This window comes from Syngnathoides biaculeatus, chromosome 13 (assembly GCF_019802595.1).
Source record: "Syngnathoides biaculeatus isolate LvHL_M chromosome 13, ASM1980259v1, whole genome shotgun sequence".
NCBI lineage: Eukaryota > Metazoa > Chordata > Actinopteri > Syngnathiformes > Syngnathidae > Syngnathoides > Syngnathoides biaculeatus.
Window position 1 is genome coordinate 10,746,297 of NC_084652.1, and position 21,365 is coordinate 10,767,661.

A 21,365-nucleotide genomic window follows, 5' to 3' on the forward strand; every position below is an offset into this window, starting at 1 on the left:
ACACTCTGTAACACAAGGTGCAGAGTGCGTTCAACAAGTGCGATGACATAAACTAAAAACAAAGACAGCTCGCTGGTGCCTTGGGACTGATTGGCAGGGTGGGGTCGCCCAGTGACCCGTGACCTTTTTAACCCCCGAGGAATGTTGTCGTGCTGGTGCGCGTATTGTTCCCGTCTCTTCGAGGAGACTCGGGCATGCATCGGATGGTTGTGACGGTTGAATGTTCCTGAGTGCTGCTTCTTATTCTTCTTGAACCACCCTGCACCCAACAAAAAGCACCTCTTTCCCGTAATCCTTTCTTTTGTGCTCATCATTGCCAGATTTGGACAAACAAAAGGTATCAACAGGTCTGAGAGTAGACTGTTGAGCGTTTGTGGTGTGCACATGCATGCAGAAAGGTCACTGACCTAAATTTGGTGAGGAAAAAAAAAGAGGGCGAGGGCCCCAGAAGGCAACTAAAGTGCTGAGAAACCTTCAGGCGCCACGATATATCGCCGGAGGAAGTCGGGGGGTGCAAGAGGAGAGGCTGACAGATGAGAGGGGCAGACAGACAATTACCGACCAGGTATGTCTACCCACCTAGGGCCGGTCAGAGGAAATAGAGGAATTTATGATGTCATAAAAAAAAAAAAGTGCCAGCAGAGAGGTGCCTGAGAACAGGTTGTCTCTGGAGCTGGAGCCATAAAAAGACTCCTGCGGTTTCCGCTCCCTCCCCCTGACAACCACATGAGATGATAACAGTCCACTGACCGCCAGTAGTTCAGTGCAGAGTGCATAATTCAACTGGGAGCATGTGATAATGTAGGCCATGGATAGATGGGGACTCTTAACACTCAAATCTTTTATCATCTATCACACAATAAACTAAAATGGAACTTACTCGGGAGCGCCTGGCGTTTGTAGATGCCCGTGCCTGAATTCGATCAGATTCAGGCATTATCCAGTGAGTATAAAGTGACTTTGCACTTATATTTTAATTAACAGACATAGTTCCATGTAGAATACATAGAGTTGAAGCCAGTAGTTTACATACATTGTGCAAAAACACACGTTTCGTTTTTTGTCTCACTGTTTGAAGTCAAATCAGACTAAACCTCTCCTGTTTCAGGTCAGTCAGGATTACAAAAATTATTTAATTTTGTTAAATACCATATTAATGAGAAAGAGAATTTTATATTATTTTCTTGAAGGTCAAAAGTCAACATACTTTTCCTTCGCATCGAGTAGCATTTCCTTTGAAATGCATGACTTGGGTCAAACGTTTTGGGTAACCTTCCATAAGCTTCTTACTGTATTCTGCTGGAATCTTGGCCCATTCCTCCGGACAGAACTGGTCTAACTGAATCAAGTGTGTCAGTTGCCTTGCTGGGATCCGCCTTTTCAGATCGGTCCACAAATTTTCAATGAATTCAGATTAGGGCTTTGTGATTGCCACTCCATGACACTGTTCCTTCCTGAGCAGTGTGATGGCTGGACATTCCCAAGATGTTTATACTTGCGTAAAATTGTTTGAACAGATGAATGTGGTACCTTCAAGGGTCTTGAAATTGCACCCAAGGATGAGCCAGACTTGTGGAGCTCCAAGATTCTTTCTCTGATTTCCTGGCTGATTTCTTCTGATTTTCCCATTACTTCAAATAAGGAAGCAGAGTGTTTGAGGTGTGGTCTTAATTACATCCCCAGGTGTGCCGTCTAATAACTCACATGTTGCCAATTTAACCTATCATGAGCTTCCAAAGCCATTACGTCATCATCTGGGCTTACCCCATTTAACAAAATTAAATGGTTTTGGTGATCCTGACTGACTTGAAACAGGAGAGGTTTAGCCTGATTTGACACCAGACTTGAATTTACCAGTCGATCTACGTTCCTACCGTCACCTATGGACATGAGCTGTGGGTCATGACCGAAAGAACAAGATCCCGGGATACAAGGGGCCAAAATTAGTTTCTTCCGCAGGGTGTCCCGACTCTCTCTTTAGAGATAGGGTGAGAAGCTCGGTCATCCGGGAGGGGCTCAGTGTCTTGCCGCTACTCCTCCGCATTGAGAGGAGCCAGATGAGGTGGCTGGGGCATCTGATTGGGATGCCTCCCGGACGCCTCCCTGGTGAGGTGTTCCGGGCATGTCCCACCAGACAGAGACCCCGAGGACGACCCAGGACAAGCTGGAGAGACTATGTCTCTCGGCTGGCTTGGGAACGCCTCGGGATCCCTCCGGAAGACCTGGAAAGAAGTGGGTTGGGAAGGGGAAGTCTGGGTATTCCTGTTGAAGCAACTTCCCCTGCGACCCAACCCGGAAAAGCGGTAGATAACAGATGGATGGATGGATGGATGAATGGATGGATGGATGACTTCAGACAGTCAGACAAAAAAAATGAACTCTGCTTTTGCAGTCTATGTAAACTTCTGGCCTCGACTATATGAACTTCTTGTATCTTTTTCATTATTAACTGCTGTTTGAACTTATAGTCACAATAGCTATTAAAAATATATGCTTGCTAAATGTTTTTGTTTTCTTTATGTCTATGTTTATTCTCAATCATCAGGGTCATGGTGATCACCAAAGGTTGGATCCAGGCAGCTGGACTTTCCTTGTTTGGTGTTTTTTTTTCTTGTTTTCTGAACATTTTCAGAAATGACAGAAGCAACTATGCTATCAGGCTATGAGTATGTACCTCCTGTACACAGTGACGTTCCAAAGACATTTTATTCAATTATTTTGAAATATTAATATAAGTATGGATAATTATTATTACTGCTTGTATTAATTTACTTTTGCTTAATCAAGATGGCGAACACCGCAATCTTGCTACACTCCCACAGTCCAGTGTAAAAAAAATCAAAAACGTTCTATAAATGATGCAAACAAGATCCGGTCCTCTTTGTGTGCGCACAATACCGCGTACACACAACGGCGTGCTTTCTACTCTGAGAAGCTGTTAAAAAGGAGAAAGAGAAAGGTGGTTATTTGCTCTACAGCCTCGCTAAGGAGGACTCCCATTGTAAAAAGGAGTGGCTGCACAGCCCCTTTTCCTTTCATCCCCCTGCTGGAGGCACGCTGCCTTTGTGTCGCGGAAGAACGAACAGGCAACCTCTTGCCTACGCTTACACTGGTCAAATACCTGGGAACTACCGTCGACCCAGTGGGGAAAAAGGGAGAAGTAGGAGGTAGAAGAGGAGGAGGAGGAGGAGGAGGAGGAGGAAAAGGGACCGTAAGAGATGAGGAAGGGGGTGGGGTGTAAGGTGTGAGTTTTTCCCCGTGATATTGCCAGAGTGGATGACGAGAAGGAATAAAAGCTGTTATTACATCCCAAGTAGGAAGAAGAGCACCTGGAACTAAATGATTATTATAACCAACATGTTTACAATTTCTACAAAACAAAACATAAAAAAAAAACATCCGCTTTTGCAAGTTTTGTCTATCATTTAAGAAAAGTAGAAACAGTGTGGGTAATTAGGGTCCTCCACCGTACCCCCCCCCCCACCCTCAATCCTACACACACTTTCATGCCAACTCAGCAGCACAGCGCCACTTCCTGTGTTCGAGGGCCAGTATAGGGGTGAAGCGAGTTTAAGTCCACCCCAGAGCGACCGCAGCCAGCCCCCAATGTAAAGCTTTACGTTTCCAGTCTGCACAGGCAGTCTGGGCAGACAGACCTCTCTGTCACACCTCATAAAGCAGAGCTCAAGCAGCAGGCTTGTTTGAACCCAGAGGCGGTTGGAGGGGGTGGGAGGGGCAATGGTGCTGGGGTTAGATAAGGCAATATGAGGACAAAAAAGGATAAAAATATCGAGCCAAACTCCACGTTGCACGCAGAAAAAGGAGAAAATTCCTTGAAGCTTTAATTGCGTCCTCGTTTCAAATCTGTGTCTAATTGTCAAGAGGAAAACGAGGAGCCATCCGTTTATTTTCAAACGGTCCACAAAGAATGCCTGTCATTTCCTGGCGTTCCCCACTTCCATATGAAAGCCCCCCCTTCCTGGAGGAACAATGGGAAAGATTCCAAAATTTCCATGGGGAGTTTCTGGCGTGACCGCATAATGGCGAGCGTGTTGCGACAGGACCCGAGAGCGCCCGAGAGCACCCTCCTCTGTGACGACGGGGCTACACCAAACTATGATTAAAGCGGCCGCGGCGTCTTGTAAAGGAGCCGGGAATGTCGGGGACTTTTATAGGGCATGGACGGAGACCGAAACCGAGAGCAGATGTTCTTCGTTTTTTTTTCACGGGTTTCGCTCGCCTCCCGACCGACTGATCCCTAAGTCGCGGGAAAATCACACACCCACGGCGTAAGAGTTTCTTAATTAAGCAAAAGGAGCGCCGGTTCAAATGTCAAACTCCGTTAGGCCCTTGAAAGCCAACTGGCTTGACCCTGGCAGACACGAGCCTGTGGCTAGACATAAGGTCGGAGGTCATCCACTCATCTAGATGGGCAGTATGCCACGACGCCTGAGGCGGGGCGTGGGGGCTGGGGGGGGTGTCTCCATTACCTAACCTTTTCATTTACACAGGGAAGCACTAAACACACATATGGACACGGGTTGCCGTGAACTTGTTGACCGTCTGACGTCTTTTACCTGTGAGGGCCTTCACGCCTTCTGAGTGGCCTGTGCTGGCGGGCCTTCGACATGCCGGCCTCCTTGGGTCCCTGGATGGAAAAAAAGACAGAGAAACACAGAAATTCTAGGTCTATTTCCACTTTTGGTTCCAGCCCACTGGAGGTAGAGACCTTACGTTGTCCCCCCTGCTGTATTTTGGTTCATCGATTGCACCCCCGCTATACAGTGGCGCCTTGACATACAAGTTTAATGTGTTCCGTGACCACATGCACTCGAATCTCAAATCATCTGTTCCCACTGAAATGAATGGAAATGCCATTAATCTGTTCCAACCTTGTCAAAAAAATTGTAATGTGTATTTTAATTGGGAGAAAATAACAATCCATATAAGTGTACTTTATAAAAGCAGAGAGGAATTAAAGAATTCAGTAGTGAATTGTCCACCAAGAGCAATATAAGAGCTATACCTGGTACCTCTACTTACAAAATTAATTCGGCTTTGTAATGTGAATTTTTCCCAAGTAGAAGCACTTTTTGCATGTAATTAGCCTAATCTGTTCCAAGCCATTCCCACCAGAAATAATTATTAGAAGTACATAATGCAAAGAATAATAAAAATTGTGTTCATTTACCTTTGGTATTGGGCGACTAAATGAAGAGAAGGGTGAATTAGAAGCAAAAGGCATCGTGGGGGACGGAGGAGGAGGCAAACATATGACAGCCGAGAGAAAACACGTGTAAGAATGTATACACGCACAAAACGTAATTATTAAAGTTTCTTAGGGCCCATGGTGAATAAGATGGATAAAAAAAACACAAACAAAAAACTCACGAAAAAGTCCTACTTTACCAATGTCCACAAGCTTGTGAGAGCATGCTAGCGTGATCCGGTGACAGTCGAGTGTCCAAGAGAAACGAAAAGCATCATGGGTAAAGATTGAGACCACTTCTAGCTAATGGGATGCCAGGAAGGTACTACAGAGTGACCCAATCGGAGAGCAGCTGTATAGCGCCACACCAACCAAGATACAGGATGTTAACATTTGGTGGAATTTAGGGGATACGAATCCAGCTGCTATTTTTTTCCTTTTGTATCCTGGATTTTCCTTTGTAACGACAGACAATATTTTTTCCAAGGATGCATTTTGTAACCTGGATTTTTCATTTTGAGAGACAGTTGTAAGTAGAGGTACCACTGTACAATTCATTGCGACATCTCAACTCTTTTCAGTTTATTACTATTGCACTAATATTAGTCATTCTATGCATACAATTAAAAATATGACACTGAGTACTGTTATATTGTCTGCCTACATGTGTTGCTGCACTTTTTGTGTCTGGTGCTTCACCTCAAAAGGGCAGAATGGCCAAAGTCAAGTGACTTGTATCTCAAGGGGCCACTGTATTATTCTGTACATTGATTTTTTTAAAGTATACTTACTGCAATAACCTTCCATTTTGAAAAGGAGAGCCACAGTCGACAGACGATGCACTTTTCAGCCGTTTATTGAACACCGGGAGAACATAAAAACACGCAAACAGGAACTGCCGTCAGCCACACACAGACACGCACATGCTTATCCCACCAGGCCTGCCTCTATCAGAGAGAAACTACAATACGTACAGTATTTCCCATCCATTTTGTGCTTGCAATTTTTGGGTGTGTTCAAATATGTCGTGCATTTTCCCCTATTGGGGGTGGGTTTGGAACTCATCCCCCGCAATAAAAGTAACCTCCCTGCACATCTCTTGCAATTGAGTCAGAAATAATTGACTTAAATTTTAATGACTGAGAAGACTAAGGGGAAAAGGTGGTTGGGGGAAACGCATTTTTCTTCTCCCTCGTGCATGCGTTCAGTAGTTGATTACGGCAGGAAGTGGATTTGCTTGGAGTCATGGGATGAGACTCACTAATGATAGCGACGTAGATTTTCACGAGTCGGAGCGGCGGGAAGGTTTCGGGAAACAACTGCGGCGGGCCGCACTTCAGAGTTCTCTCAGCTGGATGAAACCGCTCATACGTGATAATGGGCTACGCGGGAGTTAGCATCATTGCTGCAGCGGGTGGGGACAGGATACGCCAGCATCCACCCACGAGGCCAAACTGTATAAAAACAGATGTGCGCCAGGGCATCCGCTGTGTTCCTGCGGGGGTCTTTTCCCTGTCGATTTACAGCGGAATCTCCAAAGTAGAAAGCCCCGAAAACTAGTACACTTTGTTCATCCAAAAATCATCTGGAGTTAAAAACCACTCTTGTGCTGAGTGAGCATCTAACAGTGTTTGCCAAACTTTACTGAGGCACAAATTTCCCATCAGAAAACTCAAAACATGACCATAAAAACAGTCACAAAGAGTATATACACTACTAGGGTGTATACTTCAATAATCACGAGTATAAAAGTATGCCATAGAGTGGAAGAGCGTTACGTTGTTCTGTATGTTCCAGGCGTCGATTGACGAACAAATACATACAGTATTTGTAGTAAATCGGTAATCATTTTTGAACTACTGTAATTCAGTGAAACTACATGATCTGGCACACCAAGTGGGGGTGCATGACTTGTCTGGAGGATTATGGGGGGATTTTCGGATTTGTTTGTGCAATGCTAGCATAGAATATTAAAATTGATAACAAAGAGGAAAGGAGCGATGACAGCCGTCCAACCAGAAAATGAACTTCAATATATGTCAAACCTCTCAAAACAATATGATCATTACCGGTAATATAAATCACATTCAAAATACACTGAAATCATTTTAAATAGCACTTGCTAATGTGAATATACTTTTATAGTACATTTGCGAATTCTGGAATGCCTATAAAATGATATTCGGTGGAGAGAAAAAAATCTGAAAATTCCCTTTCTTTCTCCATTCTGCATCTTCAAGTACTTAATTTCAGTATTAGTAAACAGTGGTTGACTTTAGACTTGTACGACAATTAAGAGTCAATACTTAATTTTGAGGATTGAATCGAATATTTCTCTTTGTGTGAGAAAAATTACTTTGAAAGAACAATATGGAAATCAAACGATGTTCGACTTTGGGGATTCCGATGTAATTAAACCAGGAATGTCCCCCCCCCTCCTTCTCAAACTTAATGTGAATGATAGTTTCTCAATAAAAGCCAACACATTGTGTCGTTTCATTAAATCACGCTGTGTTCAATGCACTGTTTAATGCAATGCCGCACTAAGCGTCTAGAAGACTTACGATATTCCAGATGGTGGAATAATTTATGGACACTGCCTCATTAACTGTAAAGCATATTAGTGCTCTGCAACATGGCCATTTTTTTAAAGGCAGCTCTCTTACTGGTGACGTTTGAGTTTAGCTACTAAAGAGTGGACGCCCTGTTTTAAAAAAAATGGCAGTCGAGCCATTTTAGTCTATTCAGATGCGCAGAGTCTGGACACTTTGTTCTGCACTATTTTTATTTTCTCCAGTTGACGATGCTGGATTATAGCCTAACGCAATCCCTGGTTAAGATTTGCCAACATTTTGAATAGTAATGTTCTTGCAGTGGGTTATATATCAGACACCATGCATGCGTCATGGCGTGGTCATAGACGGGTGGTGGCTCTCAATGATCGCTGTCTGTTCTTCAGGTGTCTCTCTCTCTCTCTCTCTCTCTCTCTCTTTCTCTCAGTATGTGTTTGTGAGTGTGTGTGAGAGATTTTTTTTCTCTTTGGGAGAGTGCGGCTCTGGTGTAATGTCGATACAATGACAGATGGTCCCGCACAAAGCCGGCGCGCATTGTTCAAGCTGGAAAAAAAATAATAGCCACCATTTTTCACCCGTTCGCCCACTTTGACACTCGATGGGAAACACGGGAGTGGAAATGAATCAAAGTTAAAATTGTGAGAGGAAAAAAAAAAGAAAAAAAACTTTACACGCATGCATCTCTTCAACATGCACCACGCGTGGACGCGTCTCCGGAAGCCTCGGAGAAGTTGCAGCGTGGCTTATTAAATTTTTCTTGATATTTTCCACAGAGTCACGCGGTAGTTCTTATGATGAGATTTTTTTTTTCACATTTGCTGGTTTGTTCTTAAAAAAAAAACACTCACGCGCCACATTCCATTACAATTTCACCACACTCTCATTTCACGAATTCCACTCGAGTCATGTGCACATACTCACGCCGATAGTCCAAACGCGCACAATCTTGCAATCTCCTCCACGTTCTACGGAACTATTCTCACTCTCCTCCGTCCGTGAGCAACTCTACACCGAATGAGCGCCGGTGCCCGAAATCCACGCATGACGTTTACGTCGGCTGCTCAAGAAAAAAAATGGGGGGAGGGCATCCGGTACGGACGGATCACCGGGAGCCAAGCGATTGGCTGGCGGGGACATCGCTTGACAAGACGCGCGTTTGCTATTGGACGACCTGGTTTGAGGGGGCGTGGCGATCCCTTGTATTATTCAGGAGAAAAGCGGGTGGGGAGAGATGGAGGACACTCGTGTTCGCGTGCTCAGATATGTCTGCAGACAATGGCCTGTCTCTCATGCACATTTACACATATCTTATATCCAAAAAGAAACATACACTTTGTATGTAGTTGTTATTTTACATGTAAATCCGATGTATGTCCTTCTTTCTGGAACTATAATAGGCAAAAACTACCCCACAAAATGACATTTTCAGGTCAAATGCCCTTTAAAAAATATGTTGGACTATCCTCTTTCCACACAGCTATAAATAAATTAAAGAGACGCATAAAAGGCATTAAAACATTAAAAGTGGGTGTAGCTGTGAGGATGCTTGAAGTGCGGAACGGTCCGCACAGGAGTAGGGGAGGAAATGGTGCATGGCTAATTCTCTCTTCAGATCCTCCGGTGAGAGAAAAGCTCTGAGCTTTTTTTATTTTTTATTTTTTTTATTTTTCATGTTCCCTCTTCTCACATCAGAGCTGAAGCTGTATGTGCGTGTGCGGGCCCAGGCCAGTCCATATAAGGTATTTTTCCCCATTTGCGATGCTGTGAATTAACAGCTCCATCTCTCCGCTGTTGAGGGGTGATTACAGTTCTGTCACCTTTAACCTTCAGGCCTCATGAAGCAGCACAAAGCGGGTACGAGTGAGGAGAGGGCCTATCTTTTCTGACACGTAGCCACTGTGGTGGAATCTATCCAAACATCACCTGTGTTGGACCCCAAAAAAAAAAAAATGTGTGGAAGTTGACCCCAAAGACCATAATGAGGTCTTTTGGGGGGAGGAATGCGAAAGAGGTGGCAAAAGTGTCTCAACAAAAAGGACGCATCATTCGATGACTGAAGAATTTGACATACGATTTGCATGGTGAGTGGCAATGATACGCTCAGATCTACAGCAACTAGATTATTTTTTTCCGCAGCAGTCTATTTTCAAACCTCCAAAGGAGAGGAAAAGTCTTTCAAGCTTCTTGTCTCTCACTATTCTTAATTTAGACACAGCCTCAATAAAAAAAATGAAATGTGCACAAATTCCACATTTGGCTGAATCCGTGTGGTGCTTCAAATTACAGGCTACATCTTGTTATAAATCGTGACATCAGCACACCTCACTAGAGCACATTTCATACAATAGGATAAACCCAGCTAAGTCAGGGCTGCAAGAAGAAGGTAAAATTTCAAGTGCAAGTGGTATATTGTATAAATTTGGCCAAGGGTAAACATTTGGACTCAACCGAACAATAGCGATAATGCTTGTCGATGATGTCATTGTATCTGCCCCAGTGTAAAAATGGCCTCCAGCTCATCTGACCAAGGAGCTGGAGGAGCTCCCAGCAGTACGTGCATCTATGTCAAACAGTCACCCATCCTCCCTGCTTTCCCAGCTGCTCGGGAACTATACCGTAGGAATGCTAGACGCTAAGCTTACTCGCTCCACGCCAGCTACTAGCTGCAGCTGGCTGGCTAGCGCAACTAAACACGATGCGGAACCAATCCTAGTCAAAGTCACTAATCCTCGCCTCCAGGATGGCGAATAAGATACACACCTGACAAGTAATCGTTATCATTCGAGGTGGACCAGGAGTATCTAATTATGTGACATAAAAAAGAAAAGGAGAATGTGGAAAAGCAAATGCTTACTGCTGAGCTAATGTGAAATGCAGAGTAGCAAGACATCAGAATAGGTGCTTAGGTAGTACAATACACTTTTAAAAGAAATCTGGCTGGAACCACAGTATAGTAGAGACAAATCAACCATGAGAAAATAAAACAACACCAACGCAGCAAGTAAACACATCCGAAAACTGGAAAGGAATTAGTATGTGACTGCATACGCCAGCCAGTAGCCAGTAGAAGCCTAGAAAGTTAAAATTGTATTAATCATGAATTAAATACAGTGGGCCTAGAAATATGAGTGACTGCTGGATCTGAGTTTTTCCAATTAGGAGCCATTGTTTGGCTGATATATATATATATTTTTTTTTTTGTTTAGAAGCGAGAGTGCAGACTTGATATACTGTATACCAGGGGTGTCAAACTCATTTCTCTCGAGGGCGACGTTGTAGTTCAGGTTTCCCTCAGAGGGCCGTTTTGACTGTGAAAGAATAAAAATGTTTAATCGTCTCATCATGTTTACGTAATCAATTTATGAGCCAGAATCCGAATCGGAAATCAAGGGTAACGTGTTTTTCACTTATTCATGTTTGGTAACACAAAAATGCTTGTAATATTTCAACTTGATCATTAATGATATATGACAATTTTAAATTTTGGTGCAGATTTTTACAAGAGTCATGGAAATGGAAACTCTAGATTTGGCTTCGCGGGCGACATAAAATCATGTGGCGGGCCGGATCTGGCCCCCGGGCCTTGAGTTTGATACCCTTGCTGTATATGAACACTCAGTGGTGGTAGCGAACTCAACCCATTTCACAATAAGCAGCAGTTTGGCGAAAAGTGAACAATTGCTCAAAAAAGAGGCCTCAGCCTGTTAATTGCCATTCCCAGTTGATGTTTATTGTGAAACTAAACGTAAAACAAAGAGAATGTTGTGTATTTAAAATAACCACAAAACTCGAGTTTTTAAATCCACTAGCTAAATGCTAAATAGCATCTATGTTGGAGTGCTACAACCCTTTAAGCAATGGATTGGACATTAACGGTGTAGCAACAAACATTGACAGGAATTATAATGGCACTCATTCATATATTCATTAGGGCTGAAAAAAAAACATTCTGCTCAGTTGAGTACAAAAATGGATCTCAGCCTTGAAGCTCAATTGACGCCATACAAGCCATCTTCCATACACCACGTATACCTCTATTCTACTGTATTCAAACTCCCTTCACAGTGTATTAGTACCCTCTCTCACTAGAATGATGGTAGTGGAGACACAAACATTAACTCAGTAAGGCAGTCAGCCATACTTATAGTACGCGTATTAGTTGAAATATAGCCTTGTCTCTCCTTGTTGTTGCTATCCATGATTGGGATTTGAACTAGGGTTTTATGTGTCACTGAGTAAGTTATTGTTAACCTCGTTCTTAAGTTGCAACGTACGCTTACCATAGCACTGAAAGGACTTCAACATCAACAACATTGTCATGGTGAGATGTGGGCTCGCAAGTGCTGGATGTGTTGCTTTTCAAAGATGGTCGTCGTCTTACTTGTAACCCACCTGGGGTGCACCCTTAGCGGCCATGCGATGCTGACAGACCAGGTCTTAAACCAAGGTCTCGTGGATTTTTTTTTTTAACCGATCAAATCTATTGGATCTATTTAATCTATAGGATATCCATCCATCCATTTTCTTTGTCGCTTATCCTCACGAGGGTCGCAGGGAGTGCTGGACCCTATCCCAGCTGTCAATGAGCAGGAGGCAGGGTACACCCTGAACTGGTTGCCAGCCAATCGCAGGGCACATCGAGGCAAACAGCCGCACTCACAATCACACTGAGGGGCAATTTAGAGTGTTTGATCAATGTTGCACGTTTTTTGGGATGTGGGAGGAAAACGGAGTGCCTGGAGAAAAACCCACCCAGGCACGGGGGAGAACATGCAAACTCCACACAGGCGGGCCCGGGATTGAACCCGGGACCTCAGAACTGTGAGGCCAACGCTTTACCAGCTGATCTACTGTGCTGATCTATAGAATAATCGATTCTAAAAAGATTTGAAAGTGACAATCTCAATTGTCATTGTCCTCGGCAAAGAACAACTAATATTAGTGACGTGCTGATGAACAGATTATCTGTCCGTCTGTCTTATAATGACCCCAAGTGTCCAAGGCGGACACAGAAAAAAGAGTGGCTTCAGTGTCCATTTAAATAATACAGTGTGACAAAAAACTGTTCAACTCTTTTTAACTCCATTTAATTAAGATACACAATGGAACAATTTATGTTCCTTATTTTCAGGGAAGGCTGGAACAGATTCATGGGATTTCAGTATATTTCAAAGGGAAATAATCATTTGAAATTTATTGTGTTTTGAGTTCAGTGTGTAATCATGGGACAAATTAAACGTTTGTCTTATGGCTGTAGTTATAAAAAAAATTTTATTTTTGTTTTCTATGGCGCTACTTTGCACCATGATGTTGTGTTTTGAGGTCTGTACAATAAATGTTGTCTCACTGCATTTGTTTTGTTGTTTTCTTACTTATTTTCTGAAAAATACATTTAGTTCTGCAGGGATTATATAACACCGGCATAATAATTGTTCAGATTTATATTTATATAGTGATATAACCACGAAGGGATTCAATTTATAGATTGAAGTCGCAATCTTACTCAAAGCAGTACTGTTACGTCGTTGCGTTTAATTTTGATAAATGCTTATTGGTTTGCTCTTTGCTTGCTATGACTCTCAGATGACAGTGAAAGGACTTTTGATTTGGATGCAACGTGACTGGCGCTGTACGTTTGAGTCCATTTGTTGTGCGATGTTTGACAAGGAGCAGAGTGAAGCTGAAGGCTGCAACTTTAGCTTCCTGTGCTAGCCACGAGCCAGTTCGCTGTCGGCTGGCTTGCTGCCATATGCTTGTCACTCGTCATCAAGCAATACGTTTTACATGTGCGGATGTTAACATCATACATAACACTGGTGGTTGGTTTCGTTTCACATCTACACACGGGACGCATTTCTATTTGCAATGTGCCTTTGGAGTTGCATGAATGGACGTCTAATTTTCAGGTAGCATGACCACGAAGTTTAAGCGGAGCACAGAAGCATCAATTTTTTCTTTTTTCTTTTTTTTTTTTTTATGAGGGTGACCCCACACATCATAAGGATAAAATCAGCAAGTGTGCACTTACTGCTGTCTGGCATTTTCCACACGCACACACACAGGGAAGGTCTTGGCTTACATTGGACTTCCATTCTTACAGTGCCAAAGTAACCCAAAATTTGCATCTAAATCGTTACTAATCTACACTATCACAGTCGTAAAGTCATAATTACAGCAAATGCAGTGCAAACTTGACTTATGAGTTTAATTTTTTCCGTGGCATCCAGACAGCTGGAAAACACAAATTAGAAGACGATCTTTGATGAAGAAGGAAGAGAAGAAGCTAGGCCAACTGTTAATTTATCTGGTAACTATAATTCTCCTTAAAATTATTATATTATATATAATATTATATTGTAGCGACTGACTTGCGAAGCGGTTTATACAATGAACACAAACGGGAGCTTCACTATTCTTTTCCGGCAACACTGGAGATTCATCCCACAATCAAAGAGTCTGTGGCTCGGCCGGATTCCAGGTGGACCACACGCGTAATGATTTGCTATCGTAAATATTGAATAAGAAAAATCACCCTGAACACACCCCCACACCACAGGATGATCAATCTGAATAATCTTGTATGAAGGCTGCACACCGAGGGCTATCGTGAAAAAAATGAAATCGATGACTTTTCACCGCGCACAAAAAGATTGAGCACAATGCATCTGCCGGGGTGCCGCAAATATATATTTTATATGCATATATAAAATATAAACAAAACTGGCGACACTATTGTGGCTGCCGGCAAGGAAAACTCAAGGAAACAATTCGCCAAACTAGGCTCAGTATGCGGCAGACATTTGAGAAGTCCGATAATCTAATTAGCTGACTTCAATCAGAAAAGGGGAGAAATATTCATTTCGGTCCTGTTCATCAGAACTTGTGTGCTGTGCTTTCTTCAACATGCATCACCGAGTCAGTTCACAGGTTCTGTAACCCGTCCCCTTTTCTTATTTAGCGAGGTTTCCCCACAATACAAGTCGCAACATGTCGCTCGCGCGGCTCTCTCACCGGGAGACGTCTAATTATTTTTTGCTTTTGTTCAATCAGGGCGCCTGTGTCCAAGGAGTAGCTAAAAGGGTCCAACAATCAGGGAAAATTTAATTCCGTCACTCCGTAACCCGTACTTACTCACCACGGACTGATTAAGGTTTGTTTGTCAAAATCTGATGGATGGACTTTACATATAGCGTAGTGCCTGAGATTCAAATTCAAATATACTGTTGAAATTGATAATGTTATGTCAAACTAAAATTTGAGGGATGTAGGCCACTGCAAGCCAATCATTGTTTGAGCAGGTTCCTCATTGCCACGTCTTTGTAGCGATCACAGACTACATGGCTAGCTATTGGCACAGTTTTATTTTAGCTAAGCAGTATTCTACCCCTCAGTCTCCACTCTTTTTAATACCTTCATAATGTTAATTGAGATTTTAATGTGATATATTGTTTACAAATTTCTTGCATCACATCATGCGCTTCCACAAGAATGCAAATTAACGTGTCTCCAAAACAGTTTCTGTTTACTTGATGGTCCAGAAAATCATCATATCATTGTAAATGTGCTCATTCGCCTAATTGCAAACCACAGCGTGAGCTCCTCGCGTCTCCTTATCAACAGAGCGGGACCCCCGTTCACCAGCGCCACACCATCGCCAATCCTGCCATCTCGCACGTCTCCCATTGGGCCTCGCTCTCGTCGGGTGCCAGAAGGAAATGTTCCATCTCAATTAATCACTGGCTTTCTAATGGAATGCTTCCCTTCAGGATGAAGCCCATCGCAGAGGGGGCCGCAGTCGGCGCCGTTGGTGAAGCTGCTCTGATTACTTGAATACGCTCTTAGCTTTGGAGTTACTGCAGATGTCTGCTAATTGTGGTGATTATTGCGAATGAAGGAGAGTTGGGATACGCAATGAATTTCCCATTGCGTTCATGCTTCACATCCTCTGGTTATAAGCATCTGCTTTACAAACGGAGCATCCGCAGTGTTTTGAGATGGACAAAAGGGATGAAGGGGAATTGGGCATGGAATTCTGGATGGGCATTTATTTGAATTCCAAGTGCAGCCAAGTTGGTTCCATTTATTTTTGCATTTCTGTTCAGATTACAAAAAAAAATATGTTCTTATTCACCTCCCTATCGTCTCTTTTGTACAACTGGATGGATATCTTAATAATCCCTATACTTAATTTATTCAGTGGCCAGGATACGATGGGAATACTGTTAGTTTGTGTCAAAATTTGCAAAAAAAAAAAAAAAACACCTCCGCCTCCATGTTTATATGTCTAAGTGTTGAAACAGCTTTCCTGTGGTGTTTTGAGAAACGAGTGGCATGACTTGTGATTTTTTTTTTCCAGATAACAAGCCATTGTGTGTCTGATTTTTTTCTTTGTCTTGTGTGCAAAAATGAGGGCTGTGAACGCATCTCACTTCACAAAAAGTAGCCGTTTGGCATATTCTGAACGATTCTTTAAAAGACGTGCTTCAAGCTGTTTAATGCCACTGAGCGCTCCCCCGTGCTGAAAAGTCTCCTTGTGATGAATGCGCATGCGTTACTAACAGGGGAGCTCTGGGTACGTAGCAGACGCTTACCGGGAAATCTCCCGGTCTCAGAGTTCCCCTTCTTCTACATAGAGGGAGCTAACATATGTTATAACCTAACCCTAACTTAACCTTAAAACAAAAGGTGATGAAAAAAATATACGCATATATGTACGTTCACTGTGTTCGTCTTTCTGAGACGTCCATAGCAAACAAGAACACACGGCGACAAATATCGAATGTCACATATTGAAGCATGGATGGGGATGTTTCAGAATGGCCAGAAGGTTACAAAAAATACGCGCATGCGCATTACTCACAAAGAGACTTTGCAGCACCGGGAGAGCTCAGACCGTCACACCACACCGAGATGAAGTTTTCTGTCAATCTGAACATCCAGCAAAGACAATTACAAGTGCATTTAAAACATCTACATAGACTATTTTTCCCAAGTATTCTCTCACCTGCCTTGACTCATATGATTTTAAGTGATATCCCATTCTGAATTCAAATGATCTAATATGACATTGGTGGACCCTTTTTAGCTGTAACAGCTACAACTCTTGTGGGAAGGGTTTTAACAAGGTTTAGGAGTGAGTTTGTCTGAGTTTTTGTCCATTCTTCCAGGAGCATATTTGTGAGGTCACACCCTGACGTTGAACACCAAGACCCGACTCACCGGCCGAAATCAACCCAAGGTGTTTCATCGGGCTGACGGCAAATCTCTGTGTGGGCCAGTTGATTTCATATATACCAAATGATCTCATCCATATCTTTATGGACCTTGGTTTTCCATCTTTGTGGGAAAATTTGGAAATGCCCCCTTCCTATTCTAACGTGATTGTGCATCAGTTCCTCAAGGCTCTGGATGATGTGGTCCTGGTTGACACGCCTCTGTAACATCGCGTGAACATCATGGAGAGTGCCTCTGGATTTGCAGACTGGGGTAGTGGTCCCCCTTTTCAAGAAGGGTGACCGGAGGGTGTGTTCCGACTATAGGGGGATCACACTCCTCAGCATCCTTGGTGAGGTCTATTCAGGGGTACAAGAGAGGAAGGTCCGCCAAGAAGTCGAATCTCAGATTCAGGGGGAGCAATGTGGTTTTAGCCCCGGCCGTAAATCAGTGGACTAGGCAGGATCCACCAGAGTGCATGGGACTTCGCCCAACAAGTCTACATCTGTTTTGTGGACTTGGAGAAGGCGTTCAACCGTTTCCCTTGGGGAGTCCTGTGGAGGGTTCTTTGGGAGTATGGGGTACCGAAACCCCTGATACGAGCTGTTCGGTCCCTGTACGACCGCTGTCAGAGTTTGGTCCGCATTAAGTCTGACTCGTTTCCGATGAGAGTCGGACTGCGCCAAGGCTGCCCTTTGTCACCGATTTAGTTCATAACTCTTATGGACAGAATCTCTAGGCATAGCCGAGGCATAGAGTGTGACCGGTTTGGTGGCCTCAGCATCGCATCAGTGAACAAATCAAGGTTCATAAAAACAGCTTGATGTGGATGATCTTGACTGGCCTGCACAATCCTGACCTCAACCCCAGAGAATACTTTTGGACAAATTTGAGCTGAGACTGAGAGCCAGGCCTTCTTGCCCAACATCAGTGTGGAACCTCACAAATGTGCTTCTGGAAAAAATGGTCATGAATTCCCACAAACAAACTCCTAAACCTTGAGGAAAACATTTCCAGAAGAGTTCTATGATGTTATAATTGCACAGATTGGACCTCTATAAAATGAAACCCTAATGCATTAAGAATAGGATCTCAATTAAATTCATATTTGAGTCAAGGCAGGTGAGCAATTATTTTTGGCAATATAGTGAGTGCATCTTCGCTTTAGATAAATCAGTTAATCTTAATCCTAATTAACAATTTAAAAAAACTATACGGGCAAACTGACTGCATTTGTCTCATGGCGTTATAACACTCCAAGGAACAAATATTTGATCACAAATGGTGGTGCTACACATGTAGCCACACAATATAACAAGCATATATTCTTTATTATCTGGGAAGAATGATTAATATTACTGGATCTTACTGAGGCATGACCGTCTCCAATTGTCTACATTCCATTTAATTCTCTAATTATTGTATGTTTTGAAAAAGTACAATGCTTTTGAGTGCTCTTTTTTTGTTGTTTCTTTAATGGGAGACAAAGATTGTTTTGGGTTATGAATGTGGTCACTGAATTAATTAATGTCCTATCTCAAGGCACCACTGTAACAAGAAATGCATGTACATACAAAGTATTCAATACAAAATTTTAAAAAACGCCGTAGGGAAAATGCTGTTGAAAACTATCAACCAATTAAAATGAGAGAATTTTCCCTGAACCTTTTTTTTTTCTTTCTATGCATGTTTATGGTTATCATCATTCATCGCACCCTTGGACATGCTACTCAGGATGCTGAACTGGAACAAATCATACATTTAGCATATTAATTAAGTTATGTATTGGATAGCCCGTGTGCTCGCTTGCGAGTGCAACACGGCTGATTTATCGTGGATGTGCTTTTGCAAGGCAAGACTTGGCTAATTCCTCTGGGGCGAGTGCTCTCCCTGTCAGCCTGATCAAAGCTCGTCTCTTGATAAGAGCATAAACTGCTCCGTGCCCCATCACCATCAATGTCTGTGCATGCGTGAGAGTTTGTCTGTGTGTGTGTGTGTCGTGTGTTTGTGTGTATCCATCCCCCATCACCAGAGGCTGGATTATGCATTGTTGTTGGCATGCCCTACATGCTCACCCAAGCATAGTCCAGTGTGGTACAGTACACACGTCTTCCCATCCCCACCGCACTCCCGTGTCGTGTCCGCGGGGCCGCTTCATTTACCTTTGCTCCTGAATTAATGCTAGTTAACTGTCACATTAGCTCAGATCCGCCGGCCCTCGTTGTCAACAACATCAACTAACCTCGGTCGTGTTTGCTTTGATTCGTGGCACACGCATGAATTGACTTGGACTGCATGCACGGAGGCATCCTAAAGCTGCACTCACCCATACATAACCTTTATCTGAGCAAGAGCCAGTGTTGCGTAAAAATGTTAAAGCTATTCGCAGCGTTATATTTTTGAAACTAAATGAGGGGTCGGGGGAGGGGGGGGGGTCAACAAAAAAAAAATGTTAAAGGATTTTTGGGAAACTTTTTTTTCCCCCGAGAGTGGCACGAAGGGCAGGTGTTTTCTTCTGTCTTTCAATAGGGGCCTCGTTGAATGAGTGCGTGTGTCTGGATGTGTTCACATGTACATGTGTATGGACCATATATATTTTCCTTCTGGAAGCGGGTGTGTTAAATTCTCTTAGCGTGTGTGACGAATGCAGCGGCTGGGAAAAGAGCAGCGCGTTTCATGCGCCTCTTATGGCCTCCCACAAAGTGAACTCAAAAGAGGCAATCGATCTGTTTGGACAGAAATTCATCTTGAGCTCCGCAAATACACCAATTATCATATCTATCTGACCTTATGTTAACTCTATCCCTTTTTGTATCGTGCTTTTAAATTCTCATCTTGAATGGCTATGATGCGGAATTAGAGAAGGAAGATGTAGCAAGTGCATGAGGGAGATAAAAAAAAAAGGAGAGTATCCCCCACTCCTATTTCTTTCATCCTAATCCACGGTCTCTGTCCAAGAAAGGGCCTCCTTTTCACTCGTCTGTCCCAAAGCCTCTTATACGTGACCCCTCTGTTTCCCCCCTCAAGGCTTTCTCCCACGGCCAGCAACCATGCACACAACCCGCCACATCTGTGCATGTTGCGTTGGCACATGGGAATATTTTCAAAATTTGAACGAATAAAAAGAGATGATAATAGCGATGTAATATACATTTTTTTCAGAGATTGTTTTCTATTGGAGAGAATCAGACAAAGTAAGCTAAATTTTAATTTGCAGCGAGACTCTTTCCCCCATGTTTAAAATAATAGTGCGAAATCCCCTTGAAATCCCAGTAAGTGAAAATAGAGTTAATATGTCCTGCAAATTTGATACAAAAGAGAGAAGAGAGTTGTTAACAACCCTACCAACTTTGAATGATTAAAAAAAAGAAAAGTGTATAAAATTGAAATAGTTAAAAACCAACCCATCGTCTCTACTCTCTAACATGGTGGGTGTGTCTGCTGAATGTGTTGAAACCATGTCCATTTTCATTATTTAATGTGTATACTTAAAGGAAGATATCCCACTGGATCATCACAGGGCTTTCAATTATTATTTTCATTATTTTTCAGTTATTAATTTTCTCCCCCAGCTCTACTTGCAACAAACAGTAGCTGGATAACACAGACTACGTAGCCCTTGGGAATTAGAATAACAACACGGAGCTGTTCTGAGGCATCCAGGGAAGATGCAGTATCGGGGCGAAGGCATAGCTAGCTAGCTAAGCGGACGCTCTTGTCGTAGAAAAGGGCCAAGTACTTTTAATGAAGTAATTCTTAATTGTGCCTGATGACAACTGACCCGAACCAAGATGCTCAAGTTCGTGTATAGTGGGGGAGGGGGACACTGGGCACTGTTTTAGCCACGCCACTATACACTTGAATGCCTTATGGCAACAATCGGCTATAGTTAATTATTCTCACTCTGCACGCTTTTAGCAATTATACTCAAACACGCATAATCCACTGAAAGAATTCTGTGAATTCACTTTACATGAGCGTTAACGTTTGACAGTTTTGAGTTCAACCCAAATTTTTATAGAAAATGACACCTTAAAATGCCTTCACACATAATTCCAGCAGTACCTATAAAACTCAACCAGGTAACAATATATCTTCTGTGTACACCTTCCTGTTCCCTCTCTGTAACTTGTCTGTCCAGTGTCTTCAACGGGTGACGTTTTACCCTTTACACCTTACCTTGTTTTATTTCATTTTATTACATGGTGGTAAACTTTTATTTTTTTCCTCGATGTTTGAATGTTGTCCAACACATCAGCTGTACTGTAAAAGTTCTATAAAGAAAGTATGCCTTTAGAGCAAAGCATTCATTATTTTTGTTTTGGAATTAGAACAACTTGGTAGTAAACGAGTGTCCCAAAACAGATTGT

The 21,365-nt window shown here is 42.8% G+C and overlaps 1 long non-coding RNA gene across 2 annotated transcripts in view; it reads right to left on the reverse strand.

The window, feature by feature from the left end:
* The window catches only part of LOC133510610 (uncharacterized), a 38,198-nt gene that overhangs the window by 8,970 nt on the left and 7,863 nt on the right, over positions 1–21,365 (reverse strand). The window contains exons 1-2 of one of the 2 annotated variants that reach the window (XR_009797654.1): positions 8,704–8,828; positions 4,578–4,648 (exon numbers count right to left, since the gene is read on the reverse strand). This is a non-coding gene — a long non-coding RNA (uncharacterized LOC133510610). Of the gene's footprint in view, positions 1–4,577; positions 4,649–8,703; positions 8,829–21,365 lie in introns of those variants that run through there. The other variant, XR_009797653.1, reaches the window with a different exon arrangement.